This window comes from Ambystoma mexicanum, chromosome 6q (assembly GCF_040938575.1).
Source record: "Ambystoma mexicanum isolate Mex_15411 chromosome 6q, UKY_AmexF1_1, whole genome shotgun sequence".
NCBI lineage: Eukaryota > Metazoa > Chordata > Amphibia > Caudata > Ambystomatidae > Ambystoma > Ambystoma mexicanum.
In genome coordinates this window covers 1,393,923,824-1,393,937,018 of record NC_090937.1, presented here as the reverse complement: position 1 = coordinate 1,393,937,018, position 13,195 = coordinate 1,393,923,824, and positions in this window count along the sequence as shown.

The following is a 13,195-nucleotide window of genomic DNA, read 5'->3' as shown; positions in this document are numbered from 1 at the left end:
GAGACAGGGTTCTCTAATAAGTGCTTGACAGCAGTATTATACCAAAAGCATGACAAGGTCAATAAAGTAATCTCCTATGCGAGCAAAACTTTATCCTCTGTGGAAGAAAAATTCAACGATTGTGAGAAGGCACTCCTGGCAACGGTGTGGGCATTGAAGAATTACCGCCCGTTCATCCAGGGGGAACACATCATAGTGGAGACTCCACACCAGCCTCTGCAATACCTCCAAAGTGACAGAATCTGGGCCGGAAATGTGAGTAATTCCCGAATTACTTCCTGGATTCTGTCAATACAAGGCTTTCCTGTGGAGGTCAGATATGGCCAAAACAAGAAGAGTCCCCTCGCGCAAGGTCTGGCTGACTTGCATGATTGTGCCAGAGAAAACTGTCTCCAGGACGAAAGTCTAAAAATCAAGGAGAACATGGAGGCATACCTTAATTCCCCACACAAAGTCTTTGAAGAGGACAAGTGTGAGGGAATGCCCACTGTCTATGTGGATGGATGCTCTTACCATGTTGACAACAATGGGGAAAAAGAACTGGTGGCCGGCGTAGGGAATGCATGGGTGAAGGAGTCCCCAGAACCCTCCGCTGGGTACAAAATTGGTCCACGAAGTAGTCAGGTAGCAGAACTGATGGCTATGTATCATCCTCACTGCTGTCCAACATCAACTCCACAAACTGGTCATAATCACGGATTCGGATTATGTACGGAACGGGTTCGTGGAGCGCCTGGTCAATTGGAAAACCAGAGGCATGCTATGTGCTAACAACAAACCCTTGAAACATGGGAAGTTGATCCAAAACATTGATGATCTGGTCACCTTGAATGGGATGACCATCTACTGGAAAAGGGTCAAGGGTCATTCCAAAGTAGAGGGACCAGACAAAACTTGAAATGACTTAGCTGATCAGCTGGCCAAAACCGGGGCCATCCAAGGGGATCTAATAGAAATAGAGTCCCTGTTGGGGGAAATCCAGGTCACTGCTATCACTAGGTCCCAGACAAATGCTCACAGCTATCTTTCAACTGCACAATGGAGTAAGGAGACCCCTGATGCTGATTTAATTACGGCTCAGAAGGGGGATCCAATAATTGGTAAGTTTTACCAACACGTTGAGGACCCTGAGAACTTTCCCCTGACGGATACCGACTACGTCCGGAAAGAGGACCTAAGAGTGTTGATGAAATGTCCAAAAATGTTCCAAATCCAAGACGGTTTGTTGGTAAGGAAATCCCAAGCTGACCATGATCAGTGGGTGGTTGCTACCTCATTCCGAAGCCTGATGTTAAGGCACGCCCATGATGCGGCCACTGCCGGTCATAGGGGGTTTCACACAATACTGGACATCTTAAGAGAGGTTGCATACTGGCCACACATGGGGCAGGACCTCAACCAATACTTGAAGGGGTGTCTTGTGTGTGCACAATTTCAGCCAACATCCCTCACCCACCAGGCGCCTCTCCAAAAGAGGGGGATGACACTGCCATGGTCAGATTTGCAAATTGACTTCGAAGGCCCTGTGATTCGCTCGTGTAGGAGAAACACGTACATGTTGACGGTCACATGCTTGTTTACCAAGTGGGTGGAATGTCTCCCGGCCCCAAACTGCAAGGCAGAAACAGCAGTTGCCCTGATGATTAACCACATCTTTTCCCGTTTTGGTCTACCTCAAAGGATTGAGTCAGACACAGGTAGCCATTTTACCAGCGAAGTAATGACAAAGATGTGGGAGATACTGGGGGTCAAAAGGAAGCTACATATTTCTTACTGGCCAGACTCTTCTGGTGCAGTGGAGAGATACAACAGAACCATTGTGAGCATCTTAAAAAAGTTTGTGGCAGATTCTGGGCCAAGTTGGGATATCCGATTACCTCTGGTCCTAATGGCCATCAGACTACCCCTTCATCCGCAACCAAAATGTCACCATTTGAGTTGATGACTGGACGCAAGATGGTGCTTCCCCAGCATTTGCTCTACAGGACCCAAGAGCAGACGTTGATCAATGCCTCCACAAAACATGAGTATGTGGAGAATTTGAGGAAACACCTCCAACATGCTTTTGCCTATGCTCAGCGGAATCTAGAAAGATCAGGTAATAGCATGAAAACTCACTACGATTTGAAGACCACCCGGATAGAATGCAATGTGGGAGACCGGGTCTATCTATACAATTTCCAAAGAAACCAGGCCAAACAGCGAAAATTTTTGGCTACATGGAAGGGACTGTTTGAAATTGTAGATAAGATCTCCCCAGTTGCATACAAGATCCGCATCCCCAAAGGTAGTTTGGCGGAAGGGGAAGACAAGTGGGTCCATATAAATCAGCTAAAGTGTTGCCATCCCAAGCATGCTCTGGAACAACTGGAGGAGTCCTCTGCAATACCAGAGGGGGCCGACCCAGAGTAATTCAGTTCCAACCCTAAAATATTCCACATATAGCCTATAAAATTCTACGATTCTTGAAAGCAAATTGTCTCCTGATTAAAAAAAATGTATATGTTCTTGTCTACTGATTAAAAAAAAAATGTAGAGGTTCATGTCTTTTGATTTATAAAATGTATATGCCGCCCCACTATATCAATAGTGGTGGAAAAATGTCTAGGAATGTGTATTGCCGCTTTGCTTTATCATCCTAGGAGAGATGAAACCATGGAGACTGACCAAGGAGGATGACCCGGGGACCGGGAGCAAAGATCCAAGGGGCCCGAGGTACCGCCCAATATTCCCATCAGGACCGGCGAGGAGAACCGATCGATCCAACTGGATGTAGGAAAAGATGCTGAACTGTGCCATCTACGGAATTGGAAGAAGGTGATGCGGACATCCCAGCGCGTGGATCAAAACATCCTTTGCACCCGACTTCCCCCCGACTTGAATCAGTCGGGCAGGGGGGCTTGTTGGGTGTCCTGACCCACGTTTGGACTATTATGCTGCAACATTTGGTACTGTGGGCTTAGGAAATCCAAGATGGCGGAAAAGCCCACATTGCACCAGAATCCAGGAAAACCGCACAGTTTTGGCGCACACCAAAATGTTCCCCTGACCTGCCACCCACCAGTGCGAGCGTGATGGGCCAGGAGTGCCATGGGTGAAATGTGTGCCAAAGGAAAAACAGCAGTGCCGGTTAGCTTAGAAAGCGCTTTGAAATCACCTTTGTTCTCTTAAATGCAAGCTAAAAATGCCTATTTTAAACATTGCAAGATATTCAAAAATCTCAATGAACACCAGCAGACATTTGGCAGAATGTAGTCTTGTGTGCATACACAACCTGGAAAGAGAAAGAGCCCAAAATAATGTTCATAATGAAACTGGCTGAGCTGTGAATGTCAGCAGCTGAAGTGAAATTGGACTTAAAGCCACTAAAATCTAAATGTTTAAAATAAATGAGTGACCTACTGTTGAGTGTCACATAGTTTGCAACTGTTAAATGTCATAGTTTTGAACTTAGAATTAGTATTCTAGCTGCATGTGAAAAAAATGTAAGTTTGATTTGGATGAAGAAAAACTGGGAACAAAAGTGACATTTAGCTGAAGCCTGGCTTAAAGAGATTGAATTCTGCCTGGCAACTACCCCTGACAGGAGTTGAAATTTGCTCAGCCACTCTTCCCAGGCCTGGCCTGCATTCTCCTGCCCTCACCAAAGGAAGATGACACCTCACTGATTGGATTAGGGGAGGAGCAGCTGGGGACTGCAGGAAACTGAACAATGAGCCTTCCTTGGCTCAGGCAAATGTTAAATTAGGGGGGGTCGTAAATGGCTTCCTCTTGAGAGAAACTGGGAGGGGTAGTACCTCTGTGAGCAACTTGAGTTGGAGGAAGTGGACAAACCAGAAATTCTACCATGTGCTTTGGGAAACCACACCCCTCTGGGCCAGAGCATAATTTTAAAAAGATGGATAATTCATAGTACAGACTTGTCAACATTATATAATTAATGTCATTATTCTTGTGATTTTTCTGTGCACATTTTAAGAGGTGTTAGAACTCTGTACCATGTTCTGAGGCAAAACCCCATGAACTATGGAGATTGCAGACACAGGGCTCACGCTAGAAAAATGAAAAATTACTGGAATATTTGTAGAAAGGCGGTGTACATCTGTGTCATTTTTGGTAAAAATCCAATATTGGTAAACCAAACAAAAAGCGCGAAATGTCGTCATTTCCTAATCCAAGCTCTTAGAAACATCAGAGTTGGAACAGAAACTACCTTATGTGATATATGATGTGTATATGTAATGTCAACCACTTGTGTATCTGGGAAATGTGTTTAGTTATGAAAATGATTTTCTAAGGTAAAAGTAAAGGGGAGTGTTCTTTCTGTATGCCATAAAGATGACACCTGATGACTCACTGCTCCTTTCTCAAATCATGTCAAAGAGAAATCCTTGACCTATCAAATCGTGAGTGGGTTGGGCAAAGAAAGTTAGCATTCACACCCATTTTCAAAAGACATAAAAAGAGCCACTGGAAGCCAGACAGGGACATTCATTTTCCAACCTTCAACTGAATTCCTGTGCAGCACTCTGACGGAGAACTTCACTCCAGAACTTAAAGCATAGAGGCCTGGACCACCAGCTAAATCCTTTTTCAGCAGGCCTTCAGAATCCAGCAATCCAACCAAACAATTCTACAGCTGGGCGAGCCGTTGGATTCTTTGCCACGAACTTTTGCCAGAACTGGTAGCAGACCCAGAAAGAAGTGCCGACAGCAGAACCACAGACCAGATCAGAACCAGAGAGACCAGAACCAGAGAACCACAGACCAGACCGCGGTGAAGTGCAGAGCAGAGCTGAACCAGAGAGCTGTGACTTCAGAACCACCCGCCCGGAGTCTAGTCCAAACTGCTGACCAGACCCTGACGGCCTATGTCAAATTCATAGTGTGAGTACTCAGTCAGAACTGTGCAAAACCAATCTCTTAGCTTAAAATAATCTGATTCAAAACATTTGAACCTGTCCCGAACTGCATCATAGGAATCATGTGTCCCTTCTCCGATTTTAAACCTGTAAAAGTATCATTTTGCCATTTTGAATCATTATTTCATTTCTGAAAATCTACCTTCACGAAATCGTCGGTATCTCTTGAACCGAGATTTAACTTTCATTTTAAAGCTAAGATTCTAGTCTTTCCAAAGAACCCAGAACCGACTTTCTATTCATTATACTTTTTCCGTAATCGCGCTCGACGCACTCGGAAAAAGTGCTGCGATTTGGCTCAAATTTCTTCACTTGTCAAAATAGCAGCTTCTTGCTTTCCTTTGCTGAAATTCGTTTGCAACCTGACAATCATTCATAGAGCATTGCTAAAGTGATCCTGAACTAATTTAAAGTAGCTATCACCCACCCTGAATCTCTTATAGGGAATTAAAAACCATTTTTAGCATATTTTACTTCATTGACACCACATTTAAAAGGATTTTGCCTGTGTTTTAAAATCATCCCTGTGATCTAAGCTTGCTAGGGGGAACTGAACTACATTTGAGTGTATTCCTGAGAACTGTGTGCTCTCCCTTCCATCTTCTATTGCATAGGGGGGGAGTGAATTGCCACCAGGGGAAAAGTGAACATATTATCTCTTGTGAAAACCCTACCAGTTATTTCTGTACTGCATTCTTTACATCATTGTTTTTCCTTGAAACCATAAAAACATTCTCAGTTACCTTTTCCTCCCTATACTAACTCTTAAGTAATTAAATCAGTGTGCTAGTGTAACATCACCCAGTGTTGATCACTGTCATATTCTTAAGTGTGATATCAAATATTAATTTATTCTAAAAGTGTAATATACATATATGTATTGTTTAATATTTCAATTAAATCTTTTAAATTGCAAAACAAACCTACTTCTTGGCTCAATGAGGTCAGGGGGATTCAAAGAGAGGGGTGTTATATAAGGGTTTATCATCCAGAGTATAACTTGTCATAAAAATATATAAATAAGGGCTTCCCTTGGGCATCCCAGTCGAGGCACTGACTTAGTGGGATTGCTGAATTGAAGTCATTTAACAGTATGAGGGGCCTTGTGGATTATGTACGCCAATACGCCTGAAATAAATTCAATTTTAGCTAAGACAATGAAATTTGATGATGATCCTGCCACACACATCCAGTTAATTCAGGAGATGATCTGTGGAATGGAGATGACTATCAATAGTTCAAGGGAAATAATGGTTCAGGAGACCTCCCTCTGCTGCTTCATGAAAGTTCCTGATGATGATGAACAAAGTTACTACCAACCCTGGACATTCTATGGTGTCATCGGTATCTCTGCCGACACTTGGTCAAACTGATTACCATGCTCAACAGAGAATTTGAAGACCACAGTGTTAAGGTCTCTGGGTTCAGAGTTGGTGTAAGCTTTAGCGGCACTTGGGCATTCACCCTTTTATTTGGCTTTCTGACCTAGGGCATACCCAGTCATCGGGGACATCGCTCATCATAATATGCTTATCAATCTTTTATCAAACAAACCATAATTAACAAACAAACAACAACAAACAAAACAGCAACTTTTGAGTACCAGTTCTTTTCTATTTCAAGAGCACTATTCCATTACATAGTTCTCAAAACTGAGGGGTAGCCTTTGCTCTATTTGTCTCGGGTATCTGCAGTCTGCTTAATTGCGTGATACCAGATATGGACCGCCACCCCATACTCATCTCTCTACTTCCTCCATCACTTACTATGGAGTTAAAAAAACCTGCCTTGTGGGCAGGTTCCCCTCTGGGCCTACGTCGGTCAGTTCAACATGGATGTCTGTCTTGAACTTAGGGAACCACCTGCTGTTCCACATCAGTGATTCCTCATCTTTCTCTTCTATCACCATGGACCCATGTCTCTGAGTTATGGTGCACTGAGCAGTCTTGTAAATCCATGGGGATTTCCTTCAGCCACCTCCTGTTTGTTCCTTTGGCATTGACCACTTCCTGTGGTACACATAACCTGTTTGGGTCAGTCTAAAGATTGGAGTGGGGGGGTCTGTACTTCTGCGTGCTATATGGTAGAGAAGAGACACAGAGGACCCCAGCCAAGATTCTCTATTGTGGTAGCAATGGACGAGCAATCAAGGCCTAGCTTCTCAGGAGGTGATGCAGGCTGGCTCTTAAGTACAATGTAGTCCCCAACCCCCCACAAAGGAATGTCCACACACTGTATTAGTTAAAACACAGTCTTTATATAATTAAGTTCAAGTTTATATACAATCACAATAACTCACTTTGTGCTTAGTTAATCTATAATGGCAAATATCTACAATTCTTAGTGGTACCACAATTATTATTAGATTCCATTAAAGTGCATGAACTGTACTCTGGTTAAATGTCACACAAATCACTTAATAAGACATAGGAGGAAAGTATTTGGTTAGAATAATTGGCCGAATACTGGCCTCTACAGTTAGACACAGTTCTGTGTGGAGATCCCCCCACCTGGGCAAACTGTAAAGTAAAGTTATATCACAAGCCCAGTCCATATATTGTTCTAGAAGTCTTATTTCCTTCTCCAATAGTTCTACAACCCCAATGCACCTGGAATAGCAGAGTTCGTCATCGGGACATCGACAGATCCTTCTTGAGTGGCTCCCTTTAAGGCAGGAGCCACAGATCGTCGAGATCCTTGAGGAAAAAGGGTTGAACAACGGCAGTGAGGTGTCAGCTTTATTCCTAGCGGTGCTCGTCGATGATGGAGCGTTGGCGTTCTGCAAGGAAGAGGCGTGCAGGGCACCTCGGTGACGATAGTTCAGGACCGCAAAGAGATTGTGAAGAACTGTGGCCCGGCAAGGGCATCGAGTCGTCTGTGTCTTTGTGGTCTTTAGGTGGTGGGAAACCCACCGGCGGATGCTCCTCGGCACGTCGGCGGCCGCAAATTTCTCAGGCGGGACAAATCGGTCGACGGTGCAGGCGAGAGCATTCTTAGATCAAATTTTACTTAGGCAAAGGGAGCACGGCGGCTCCGGTCTGTGGCGACAGTCGTCCACGGTGATGGACAACAGGTTCCGGGTGCTTCTCCTTTTGGTTCCACGGCAGTCCCCGTCTCCGGTCGGCATCCTGTCGTAGGTCTGTCTACCAGGGAGCGCAGGCAAGGATTAGCAGTGCACAATGGTCCCTCGTAGCTCGGGAAGAGGGCACATAACCGGACCTCTTTGGGTCAGTCCTTGGAGACACAGCAGCTTTCAGATTGACGAAGTAGAGCAGCAGCAAGACTTCTCTTCCAGCAGGGTTTAAGGTTAAGCTTCAGTTTCAACTCGAGTTTCTCTTCAGCTTCTGAACACGAATTCTAGCAGTGAGAGGCCTCCAGATATACTAGTTGATCTCCCATTCATTCTGCTGGGTCGCACTCAGGCAACCAATCGGTCCGAAGGGCATTCATTCAGGCTGGCAGCCAATCAGGTGCATAGGTCATTCAGGCCATTCACTTCTCTCCAGGCACTCACACCAAGTTATGTGTATTGGGACAAGTACCCAGCCATTCAACACTCCACACTACATTCATACCAGTTTCGGGCAGGGCTGTCTCAGTCATTGTGTCAAACACCAGAAACTAGACATCCACAACAAGAAGTGCATATTCGTCACACACTCCATTCACCCAGGTCTCACCCACAGGGTGTACCTACAACATACAGTCACTGGGAAGGCTCCAGCCAGTCTGGCCTGGACTTCACAACAACACCATATGTGGAATTCCACCCAACAACCAGTCATGGGGAAGGGACAGAGTCAGGGCTTCCCCGGACTTTGGGAAAACAAGGTAACAGGCGATAGAAAGCAAGAGGCCATCGTGTTTCCTATCAGGAATCAACTGATTCCAATGCAAGGGCCTGGGTATCCCAATATGGAGGATACTCAGAGCACCTGTCAAATTCAGCATGGAGCTGCCACCAGCCCATACCCTGCTCTGGGGCCACACACAGGTGCCCAAAAACATATACTAGGGGCACAGGGTTGCACCCCAACCCATGGGTGCCATAAGGGTATCCCATGGGTCTGTACACCAAACCAAAAGAGAGCTACACCGCCAGGAGTCCCACATGAACTCCTGTGCAGAAAACATGACAGAATACACGATAAAACGCAGTAAAGGAAAAGGATACGGATGCATTTCCGATGCATTTCCAGTATCACAGTCAGGCAAACGGATCAGCATCCAGACTTTCCTTCCCAAAAAAACGGTTCTGCCGAAGCAACCCCCATTGTGGCATGTGGAGTGGTCTTGGTCAAGGGTGATGCAGAATGCCTTGTTGATCATTATAATTAAGTGTTTTACATCCTCGTTGGCCAGGGGCTAGCAGGGTGTGATGAGCCAGTGCTCAACTCGTTAGAACTTCAGAAAATGTGTTATTTATTTTACATGTCTCAACCGCACAAAACCCTTAGGCGTCAAGGCACTGTTACAACCAGTTACATTCAAATAATGAAGGGAGGAAAGAGCATTCATGGGCCAAAGTAGGGGGCCTAGGTGAACTGCCAGGTTTTAGTGCCTTTCTGACGGTCCAGTAAGATTGTTTGTTTGGTCTTAAATGTGGAGGGAGAACGTTCGATTGGTTATCCGCCACCGAAGGGGAACTTGCACCTCTGATTTTTGCCAGTTTGTATACAGGTTGAACAAGTCTGTGGGTGTAGGCCAGTCTCACAGGTCTAGAGGATTTGGCCTTTGAGAATTTTTGCAACAGATGTGGTGGGGTGGAGTTGGAAATGAATTTGGAAGTAATGGATAACGTTTTGAAGATTATCCTTTCCTTGATTAGCAGCCACTGGGTGTTTATTCTTGTCTCCGTGATGTGCTCTCTTTTTGGGATGTTGAGTGCTGCTCGGGTGGCATTGTTCTGGGTCACTTGGAGCTTATGGATGTTATGTGCCGAGGTGCCTGCAAAGAGATCATTGCAGTAGTCTAGCTTAGACCCTATGATGGCTCTTGGAGTGGTGAGACAGTTATTTGGGGCTAGGAATGGTCTGGTGGCATTGATTAACTTGGTCGGGTAGGCAGATGAAGTTGCAATGGCGTTGACCTGAACATGCAACCCATTGTCCGAGCAAATGGATTTAGGGATCCTGTGCACTGCAAATAGGTCTGCCAGCATCTGGACAGCAATCTCTGCTGAAGTTGATGCCACAAACTGTATCTCTGGTTATCTGGAGTACTCATCCAGCACAACCAAGAAGCGCCATGACATCTGCATTGTGCCAAAGTCAATGCTGAGGGTTTTCCATGGGTCTATGGCTCTTTTAGATGCTGTGGGGTTCTCGAGCAAGTGGTCTGGCGGCCTGACACCAGATACACCAGCATAGATCGATATTGACCTTGGCCTCCAGATCCAGGAACACTACCTCATCGCGAAGTTTAGCCTTTGTCTTGCTCGTCTTTGATGTCCTACATGCACAAGAATCATGACTTGTTCTTGCAGTTCTAGGGGGATGACTAAATGTGATCCACATACAATTAAATCTTCTGATCTGATGGACAGTTCGCTGCTTAACTTCCACAGGCCATGGAGGAACATTTGAGACTCAGTGTTCCATGTTGGTATGACAACAGAAACATTTTCCACTGGCATGAATGAAGCTGGGCTAAGAGATCCTGCTTGCAGAGTTAATCTACTACCTTTTCCTTAAGTGGAAAGGAATCCAACATTGATTAATGGTTATCGGCTGAATGGATGGGTCAACATGTAGCCATGTGCTCCTTCAGGCATCTGTGGCCCTCGAAAGGGTATTCCTCCAACAGCTGGCTCACATCACTTTGGTACATTTGGTATGCAAAATGAACATGTCCCAGGTCCTCGGCCGTGGAGCAGGTGAGTAGCGTGTCTTTCGCTGCAGGTGTGACATAAAAGGTGATGGCAACTAACGCCCAGTCATGTTTGACCCTAGTGTAGCACCATCCAGCGGTAGGACGGACAAAATCCCATTGTATGTAAAAATGTGGATGCAAGGTCTGGCCAGTTCCGGGGTTGGGCTCAAGTGGCAAAATTGGGACAGTGGCATGCCATTCATGGTTGTCCCAGTGTCTATAAATATTGGTCACTGGGCAGCAGGGTTGTCTGTGCTTTCCTTGAGCATCCAGGCTTACTGGAGAAATGAAGAATCACATTGTCATCGTCTACTGGTTTGGACATCACTGAATCCTAGTCATAATCCAAATCAGTCACCCGCCCTCAACAGGGTCACAGTGGTGGAACTGAACGGCTGAGTTGAGACACCGGCAATGGGGAATGGTACATCTTGGTGAAGTGGTTCGTTTTTCCACACCTAGCACAAACCTGGCCCACCGCTGGACAGTGCTGCCCATGTGGCAGCATGGTTTGGTCCGTTCATCCAATGCCACATATGTCAGGAGCCATGCCCTCTGATTGTTCCTGCTTCGAAGCATTGAAGGGCCTCTGGAATCGACTGCATGTGTCTCCTCAACTTGACCTGGTTGGAAGGCTTCCGCTATGTGCAGCAGCATCGTTGCTGCCAGTTTGTGAGCTGTTCCTAGCTTTAGAATCTTCTGCTGCTGAATGTCATGTCAACATAATCCAATCATGCAGAGTGCTAGATGGTCTCATTGGTTTCATCCCCTGGCTGACATGATACCGCTAACTGACATGATAGACATACAGAGACGCAGCCAGGTCTTGGTGTGTCTGGTGCAGATGGAGTCTCTCATAGTGCCTGTTGACCATTGTGTGACTGCAAATATACAGGGCTTCCTTGGAGACATCATACCAATCACCACAGGTCGGTAAGGTCTTCAAAGTCTGATGGACCTCTCCACCTGCATAAATCTATGGTGGATGGGGTGTCCACACCCACAGCATCGACAGATGAAATGCCAGGGATGTGTGCTGCACGAGCACCCAATCTCATGCCGCAGGCTAACACCCATATATCTGTAGACACCACCGCGGGAATTGAAGTGATAGTCTGCACCACGCCGAGGTGGACATCAGCAAGTGAAGGTCACTTGCGGTCCACCAGACCCTATGAACTGGTCAAAGGTGAAGGTGTGGCAGCTTGCATGTCCCCAGTACTAGGGTACTCTCTTGTATGCAGGGGAAACGGAAAGTGTCAGGATGCAGGGGCATCCAAGGCTTAGCCACGCAACACCTGGGGTGAAACTGCATTGTTCAGCGGTGATCAAGGAGCTCCACCTGCTGGTAGCAGTGAGCCATACACAGTGCTGTAAAACCAGAGAGCTCACAGTGCACAGGGAAGATGGACGCTCTCCACCCATGTTATGGTGGCCCACCAGCCATTCGCAGGGAGCCACAAACAGCACTGACCAGCTATCAGTCACGTGGTGTGTGGGGAGGTGGGAAGCCATCCATCTACGTATTCGCAGCAGCAGCGTGTTACTGCTTGTGCCCCAAAGGTTGGCGTGAGTGTTAAGTCCACAGGCCTTCTGCCTTCCTCGTCTCCGGGTGTTAAGGTCACCGGGTGTATGTGTCCCGTTTCATTCGGCTGGCTGACGTACCTCATCATTGGGGAAGCCCGGCGAAATAACACACAGGAATGAGGCAAACACCACTTGTTAAGTCACTAAATAGAAACTGGCAAAGAGAAACTTTTAGTCCATCCATCACCTATTCTGGAGCCCAATACTGGGGTGGGAGCACAAGCCTTTTTACGAATTGAAAGCTCTCTCTGTTCCTCCCATCTGAGGAGGCAGGAGCCCTTCTCAGATGCACATTCAGGCAGTTCATTCCTTTCCTTGATGTGATATGTTGACTGATTTCTCCCCACCAGGTCAATTTGTTTCTCACTGCAGGCAACAGTGTCAATATCAGGAGGCAGGAGGTCCTCCAATTCTCAGCTTAGTGTCTCACTGCACATGCCTCTGTATATGATGGCGCAGATGGACTCACTATCAACGTTCATGGCTATTTCCATGTTATCAATTTTGGAAATATCAGAGGTTGCTTTCTTTTGTAGAGGGAATGATACTTCAAACACATATCTTCCGAACTGTTGCGTGGTTTCCTCCACAGACTTCACAGTCCTGTCCACATCCTCATCACCGTAGAACTATCTGCAAAACCAGGCAAAATATCCTTGCTTCTTGTCCTTGAGACATATTGCGCTTCTGGCTAGGCTAAATTGGTTAATGGCAAGGTGGCATGCTTGCCACAGCTGAATCACTTGGTCTCCTTGCTCCCGTAATGCGTCTTTCTCTCAGAGGACTTTAATAAACACACTATAATGCATTCTTGC